Source organism: Protobothrops mucrosquamatus, unplaced genomic scaffold (assembly GCF_001527695.2).
Source record: "Protobothrops mucrosquamatus isolate PMUCROS unplaced genomic scaffold, P.Mucros_1.0 scaffold3880, whole genome shotgun sequence".
NCBI lineage: Eukaryota > Metazoa > Chordata > Lepidosauria > Squamata > Viperidae > Protobothrops > Protobothrops mucrosquamatus.
In genome coordinates, this window is record NW_015389829.1 from 74,032 (window position 1) to 82,774 (window position 8,743).

The window sequence follows — 8,743 nt, forward strand, 5'->3', positions numbered from 1 at the left end:
TCCTTTCCCCTTCAATCTCCTTCCTTCTCCATTTCCTTCCTTTCCCCTTCAATCTTCCTTCCTTCCTTCCTTCCCCTTCCCTCCCTCCCAACATTTTTGAGCAAGGAAGAGTAAGCTTCTCCAGCGAGCATTGCTATATTATTTTTGTGATTAATCACTATGCTTTAATTATGTTCAATTCGTAACAATGAAAATACACCCTGCATATCAGATATTTACATTACTATTCATAACAGTAGCAAAATTACAGTTATGAAGTAGCAACAAAAATAATTTTATGGTTGGGGGTCACCACAACATGAGGAACTGTATTAAAGGGTCGCGGCATTAGGAAGGTTGAGAACCACTGCTTTAAAGGCTCCCCGGTGCGTCACAATTGTTTGAGCCTCAGCTGTTGCCTCATCAACAGGTAACTGTTGGTAGGCCTGTGCCAAATCAAGCTTTGCAAAGAGCCCCCCCCCCCTTGAGGGAGGCCAGAATGTGGCTAACCACAGGCACTGGATATGCATGCTGTTGCAGCGCTTTGTTAAGTGTACATTTATAGTCCACACATATTCGGACTTCACCATTGGCTTTCACTGGCCTGACTATGGGGGTTTCCCGTGGACTAAAGTCCACAGGTTCTAAGATGCCCTGCTGGAGCAGCTTGTCCAGCTCTGCATCAATTTTGCCTTTGAGGGCAAAAGGCACCCTTTTATGTTTGATCTGGATGGGTGTGATAGCTGGGTCTAAGCATAAGGCGATGGGAGGCCCCTTGTATGATCCAAGCTCTGAACTGAACACATCAGCAAACTCCTTGCAGACTTCTGCAAGGCCTGACGTTTGCAGACTGTGCAGTCCAGTCACTTGAATCCCAAGGGCCTCGAACCAATCGAGTCCAATGAGACTCGTGCGATCACCCCCAACTACCACCACATCTTGCAGGCCTTCAAAAGTCCTACGCTGCACCTTGAGCGTGGCCTCCCCCTTTACGCTGACTCTGGAATTCTGGAAGTCAGTGAGAATTAAATTCGATTGCCTGAGTTTGACTCGTAGGCCACTTCTGCTGCAAATCCTTTTAAAGGTGTCAAAAGAAATGATCGATAGAGTGGACCCTGTGTCCAACTCCATCAACAAGGGAACCCCTTGCAACTTCACATCAATGTGAAGCTTTTTCTTAAGTGGCCTATGAATTCCTGTCCTGAAAATGCTCCTGCGCAATGTGCAGAAACCCACCCTGTGTTGGCTGGGGACCCTGGTACCTTGCTGAAGCAATTCTTCCTGAGACCGGACCTTCTGGTGACCCAAACAGACGGAGGCAATGTGGCCTTGCCTGCCACATGCCCGGCAAATGGCGGAGCAAAATCTGCAGTCAGAGCGCTTGTGGCGTCCTCCACACCCGAAACACCGAGGGGATGCTGGGGCCTTGTCTCTGCGCTCCTGAAACTTCTTCTCCTCTGTCTGGTGCAGCCTATCCACCTCCTCTTCAGAAACTTGTTCTGAATCTTCTCGAGCGACCTCTTGATGGATGGCGACTGTGGCTGGAGGATTTCTGGCGAGCCGCAAGGTCTTCACAGCGCCGCCCGCTGCTTCTTCAGCTGCAACCTCTCTCAAGGCATCTTGGAACGAGACAACTTCTTTGGCGAAGATCTTCTGCTGCAGCTCACGACTTCTCAAGCCACAAACTAACCGATCCTGGAGCCTCTCTTCCAGGTCCTTGAACTCACATGGTCTAGCGGCTTGTCTTAAGGCAGCAACTCCGCAGCAGACTCACCAGGCCTCTGGTCCCTCTGCCCGAACGCATGTCGCCAAGCAATCACTGAAAGTTTAGGTTCGAGGTGTTCTCTCAGCATCTTCTTCAAATCAGCATAGGACACTGACTCCAGAGGTGCTGGGGCAACCAGATTTTTCGCTATGTCGAAAGTGTCCTGCCCACAAACACACAGCAAGGTAGCCGCTTTGAGACCGTCTTCTCTAATCTGATTTACTCTAAAGTAGTTCTCTACCCGTGCCACGTAAGAGTTCCAGCATTCTGGGTGAGAAGTATCGAATTCCGACAACCGGCCTATCTTTGACATCGTAGCAGTCTGTAACTTTGTCAACGCCTTCGCTGCAAGCCTTTTGGGAAGGGGTCCCTACTGCCAAGCTCACCTCCAGCGATTTTGTCGCAATTTCCGGACGCCGAACTTCCCCCGGGCTTCAGGACTTCCTTGGTGAGTCCTATCTTCTTCTTCTGTTCTTGCTCGCAGCGATCCCACCTTCGTCGCCAATGTTCTGTTCGCGAGTCCAAGGCATTTAGACGAAGCGAGTAACACAAAAGCAAGTCTTCTTTATTGCAAGTCAGCAACAGAACAGTAAACAAAATGGCATGCAGGCCTTTTATAGTCTCCTTGCAAGGACAGCATCAACCAATCAATGCAAGGCTGGTTTCGCGCCTTGCACATGCGCGCAAGGCTGGCAACAGCCTGTCTGGTCCCAGGCAACCACGTGGTCTGCCCGGGACTCTCTGCAGCCTTCCTGAGCCTGCTGAGCAATTCAGCAGGCCCAGGACATAACACTGTCTATCCCACATTTTTCTAGCTTACCAAGAAGTAGGTTGTGGTCTACTTTGTCAAATGCCTTGCTGAAGTCTAAGTATACTATGTCCAGAGCATTTTGCTGGTCTACTAATTTAGTCACTTTGAATGGCTTCCATACAAGGTTTGTGTCCCCCCCCCAAATTGTAGGAAACTGCACAGCCATCTTTGGACAAGATCCTTGTTTTTTCAAAGATTAGCCAAGGGTGCAAGGTAGTCTGAACAGCAGCATAAAGGAAAGAGGAAGGTTGGTACACTTTGCAACATTTTGTTGTATGATATATAGAGGTTAAGATATGGATGTTTTAACATGACTTCAGTTCGGCATGTTTGCAGCACAGTTCTGATAGGTCAGTTTGTCACAAGGCTTCCAAGGAAGTGATGGGAAGCAACAGGGCAGAGGAAGCCAACAGCTTCTCCTTCTACATGGTCCCTGCTCAGCCAGTCTAATCCATTGCCAGCAGTGTGTTCCTGACCCATGTTTGGGCTTTCCTGCTGCATTGGCTTGGTAACAGGCCCAACATAAAGCCACAAGCATGCACTGATGACTTGTGAGAACCCTCTGTGGGCTGTCTTACAGTTGAACTGATGAAGCTTCCTGTCTGACTAATTTGGCATGTTAACATGGCTGCTGTACATTGCACAGAGCATCTCCTTTTAGAAATGGGGAACCATCATTCATTATACTTTTCAGAGTGAGGGGGAGAAAGATGGGTTGAAAATCCCTTTGAATCTTTCAGTCCAAATCTTTTCTTCTTTCTTCTTGCATTTTTGCATTTGCCAAATTAAGGTCTCTCCTGTAATGTTATCAGAGGAGGGCCCTATGATTCTGCTACAAAGACTGACTCTGAAGGACCATCAGAACCAAGCTCCAGATTGATGCACGCGCAGCACCCCCTGGCCTCCAGGGGGCACCATGCGCATCAGTCCGGAGCTCAGTTCTCAGCTGCAGAGGCCTTTCCTGAAGGCCTCTGATGGCGAAACGGAGCCCAGGGGTGACACATGTGTCAATCCAGAGCTCCACTCTCAGCTGCGTGAGCGGCAGCAAGTAGCCACAGAAGTGGGCTGGCGAGGCAGGTGTCAGGGCATGGGAGGCCTGGCTGCAAGGTAAGCGGGTACGGGGCATGTGGGATAGCTCTAACACCCCCCCAGCTTGATTTTTAGGCATGCAACTCGCCCCAAAACTAGGGTTTATTTTTGGGGTAGGGCTTATATTAGGCCCACCCCAAAAATCAAGCTAGGGCTTATTTTCGGGGTAGGTTGTCTTTTCAGAGAAACACAGTAATAGATTAAGCATATAAAGACAATGCCACTCAAATTTGCATTTCCCCACCCAACCTCAAGGACAGGGCATGACCTCCTAGCCACAATAGAAACCAAGCCACCACAGTTAGAACAACCAAAGACACACACTTGAATCCTATTCCCCAACAAGCCCAGAAATCTCAATCACACAGCCCCTAAACAATATAAAAGTCCATCCACTCACCAGACCAGGTTGTCAGCTGTCCCAGAACTGATGCTATGTCACTTTGCTTCTGATTCCTAAATAAATGGAGACCTCTTTTCCTGCACCTTGGCTCCAAATTCATTTCTCCTCAATCTTTCTCCCAGTTTGGAACCGGACCAGATTTTACTTTCAACAGGTGTTACCTTATGTTATACAAGTCCAACCACTGTGCTTTATTAAGTGTTGTTTATGTCTGAATCCAGCCAAAAGTGATTTATTCAACAAACCAAGACTGACAGCACATGAGCTCAGCTTATGTGAGGTTCATTGGCTTCTGCCTGCTGCTCTTCAGCCATCTACCCATTTGGGACTCCACAACAAACACCATAAATTACATACTTTGTTATGCTGGACCTGATGGGAACTGTAGCCCAACACCTACAGGGTATTGGGGGCAGGACATCTGTATCATCGCCACATAGTTTAAAAATGGGTGTGAATGGAATAAAATTCTAGATTCCAACTGCAGCTCTGGGGCTTTTCACTTGAGATGTATTCAACCATGAAGGAACACAAAGCCCAGGGAGAGGCAGAGAAATAGCAGGACTAAAATGGATTGGAAATGGAATTGGAATTGAGACACTTTTGCACAGCCAGAAAGGAAGAATGCAGTCAGTTCCAAAAGCAACACAAGAGTTTTGCTTCCATGTTGCACAATACAGTACGTGACTCAATGCTTCCATCACCATAAATGATCTCACGTGCAGAGAGAAGATGGCCCACCCACCTTCCTCCTTTTGTTTACAAGCTTTTGTTTTCAAGCTACTCTACTCCAACAATTTTAACTGGGCTAAGAAGCTGATATTGGGCACACAATTTGAAAACAGAACTTTGCAATCCCATAAGACTCAAAGTCCAAAACATCTAAAAAGCACAAAATTGCCTAATACTCTTTGAGGGTTTTTTCTTTCCTTTTGTTTTTCCCCATTTTTTTCCTGTCTAGGTAACATAGGATTTCTTTTTCACCATTTCTTCTATTATATAATAGGTCTTTTCCTCAAAATTACATCATTTTTATATAATATATAGTTTCTATATAATATGATCTTTTAAAAAATGTTAACATACTGTTTTAAAAACTTGTTTTAAAAATACATTTAAAATTTTAAATTGCCTGCCCTTGAACTTGGCCACTATCCACTGGGGTCTGAATATTCTCAGTGGCCACTGAATAACACTAGCTTATTGTTGGAAAATAAAGGATAAAAATCAAAGGGGAGGAGAAATTGAATGTATTATTGCAGGTAAGGACATGGCTGGCTGGAACCCTGAACAGGAATGTTCAATCCCACAATTTCTTGTTGCAGCTCCCATTTGTATTTCTCACCCTGTATTCCTCAAAAATAGTTCTGGAAAAGTATGCTGGGTTACATGTACATACTGTAGCTCAAATGATACTCAGGAAAATAACCAGGTCAGAGGAGCAACCTACTTCAAAAGCAGGTATATGATGCCCTGATGAAGTGAGGATAGTATGTAAAACTAAGAAAATGGGGCTGTTTGAAGTTCTACAACTCCTCCAACAACTGTGGATTAAAGAAAGTGAAATCACTGCAAAGTAATCCTGTTAAATACCGGTATCTACCTTTAAAATGTTCAGGTTGTATAAGGGCAGGGAATGAACCCTGTAATCTCCTGCTTTTGCTCTTTTACACACAGAAACCAATTGCTGAAGTTTTTCTTGGCATGGAGACATTGTCTATGTTCCTATTTAACCATAGTTTACTTAATTTACTGAGATTCCTGACCCATGAAGCAACCAGCAAACACACTTGGTCTGAGTTGTCACAGCTGACAAACTTGAAATTCACTGTGCTATATGAACTACAGATAGTCCTTGACTTATGACTAGTTGCTTAGCAATCATTTGAAATTATAACAAATCCCCCAAAAGCTACTTATGACCCAATTTTGAAGTTATGATGTGATCACATTTTGGGCATTTGGCAACCAGGTTACCTTTACAGCTGTTTGCAGTGTCCAGCAGTCACATGACCACAACTTTCAATGTTTTTTGCTTGTTTTCAGCATTTACTTGCCGTTTCCAACAAAAAACAGTCATTGGGTAAAATGGATTCACTTAACAACCACATTTTATTATTATTATTATTATTATTATTATTATTATTATTATTATTATTATTATTACTACTATTATTATTATTATTATTATGTAGTGGGTTTGAAGGCAATAACCAGACCGGTATTATGCAAAAGTGTTTATTCAACCAAGAACAGAACTGTCAAACACTGGCAACATGCCTGCTATTTATACGTTTCGCCTCTAGGGCGTCAAACAATCATGCTAGCTTGCTCCCGCTCAAACTTGAATCTTTTGACGTTTCCCTCCAAAACTGTTGCAGGTAGCTTAGCTTTACAGTACCATAATATCAGTATTAATACATAACACCCCTCCCTCCTAGGATAGTTGTCATTCTTTTTTGATCAATGCAGATAGTCCTCAAGGTATGCTGGGGGCCTGCGGCTTTGGGCGGATCGCCGTAATGTTGTTTGGGCGTCTGGTGCGACCGCATGATTGTCCGTCCCAGGTTGGCCCGTGCCGTGGTGGCTGTTTAGGTCATCTGATGGGAGATGCGGTTCTACGACCTGGGGTGCCTCTATTTTGTCAGGGGCGGCCCTTGCAGGTGTGGGCAGATTTGGGAAAACATGGTCACCCAGTGTGTCCGCATTTCCCTCAAACTCCTCCCCCAGGATTGGGCCAGCCTGCCGACGCCTTAGCTGGTCAATGTGGTGTCTGACCATGCGACCATTTTCCAGGGCCACCTCGTAGGATAATGGCTCCGTTACCTTAGTCACTTTAGCTGCAACCCAGGGTGCTCCCGGCCCATAGTTCCTGGTCCATACCATTTCACCTGGCTGTAGGTTCCTGGGAGGCTTGGGTTGAGCTGTTTCTGCTGCCGTCCTGTCTGGGTGGAGTCAGTCGAGCTTTGTTGTGAGCTGGCGGCCCCACCGTAGTTCTGCAGGCCTGCGACCCATTGCAGTGCTAGGAGTCATGTTTTGGCACAGGAGGAAATTTGCCAGGTGGTGATTCCAATCCCCCGTTGTCATTCGTTTGAGCGATTCCTTGGTGGACCTCACCATTCGTTCAGCCTGACCGTTGGAAGCCAGGTGGAAGGGAGCAGAAGTCATGTACCGTACCATGTTGGCGTTTAGGAATGATTGGAATTCCGCCGCCGTGAATTGTGCCCCATTGTCGGACACGATGACGTCTGGCAGACCGTGTGTGGCAAAGAGCCGGCGTAGCCCCTGGATGATCCTGGCAGTTGTCATCAATGGGATAGGTACCACTTCCAACCACTTGGAATAGCTGTCCACGATAATGAGGAATACCTGTCCCTGGAATGGGCCCACAAAGTCGATGTGTACGCGAGACCAAGGGGTGTGCGTGGTCTCCCAGCGGTACATGGGTGCTTGGGGCATCTCTGGACGGGTCTCTTGGCAGACCTGACAGCCCCTTACTTGGGTTTCAATGTCTTTGTCCAGGCCCGGCCACCACAAATAGCTCCTGGCTAAAGCCTTCATCCTTACAATTCCAGGGTGCCCTTCATGTAGAGAATCTAGCACCTTGGCTTGAAGACTGGGTAGGACGACAACCCTGCTCCCCCATAGTACACAACCCTTGTGGGCCAATAGTTCATTTTTCCTGCACACGTAGTGCTGGAACTCTGGGCCTGGCCGGGTTTCTGGCCACCCCCTCAACACCCACTTGAGAACGCGGCTGAGCGTTTTGTCTGTGGTGGTTTCAGCAGCCATGTCCCCTGCGTGTAGGGGTGTTTCTGGAAGATCCTGGATTGCCAGGATACGTGCTGCCGGAGCTGGGTCCGGATCCATCTGTGGCAGAGGCAGTCGGCTGAGCGCGTTGGTGTGGCCCATTTCCTTCCCTGGCTTGTGGACTAACCTGTACGAATAAGCTGCCATGAAGATTGACCATCGCAGCATCCACAGTGACAGGATCTGCGGAGTCTGCTTGTCAGCCGTAAAAAGGCCAAGCAGCGGCTTGTGGTCTGTGAAGATGGTAAAGGGTCAGCCATGCAAGATGTCGTGGAACTTCTTAATACCTGCAACAATGGCGAGAGCTTCCTTATCGATTTGTGCTGGTGATAAGGTGCGTGAGTAGTATGCAATGGGAGCCTCGTGACCGTCTGGCATTTGATGGCTTAGCACTGCCCCAATGCCATAAGGCGAAGCATCGCAGGCTAGCGTTACTGGCAGTTTTTCATTAAAATGTGCCAGCACAGAATTTGATGATAGCAGTGATTTGACCGCCTTAAATGCCCTATCATGGGTGCTCGACCAGACCCAGGGCACTTTTATGTCTAATAGGCGGTGAAGTGGTTCAGCCAGGGCAGCCTTGTGCGGCAAGAACAAGTAGTAGAAATTAAGCAGACCCAGGAATGCTTGCAGTTCCCCCATGGATTTGGGTCTCGGGGGTTGTTGAATTGCTTTTAACTTGGCCTCTGATGGGTGTATTTCATTAGCGTCTATACGGAACCCCAGGAACTCTGTGGATTCCACACCAATTTGGCACTTGTCTTTTTTTAGTTTTAAACCTGCCTCACAGAAACGTTGCAGTACTGCCCAGAGATGTTCTGCTAGGACTGCTGCTGATTCCCCTGCGATTAGGACATCGTTGAATGCAAATGTCCGGTGGGCTTCT

At 47.1% G+C, this 8,743-nt stretch overlaps 1 pseudogene; it reads left to right on the top strand.

Moving 5' to 3' along the window:
• Positions 1–7,940, top strand: part of LOC107298324 — a 72,954-nt pseudogene extending 65,014 nt beyond the window's left edge.
• The last annotated feature ends 803 nt before the right edge of the window (positions 7,941–8,743 follow it).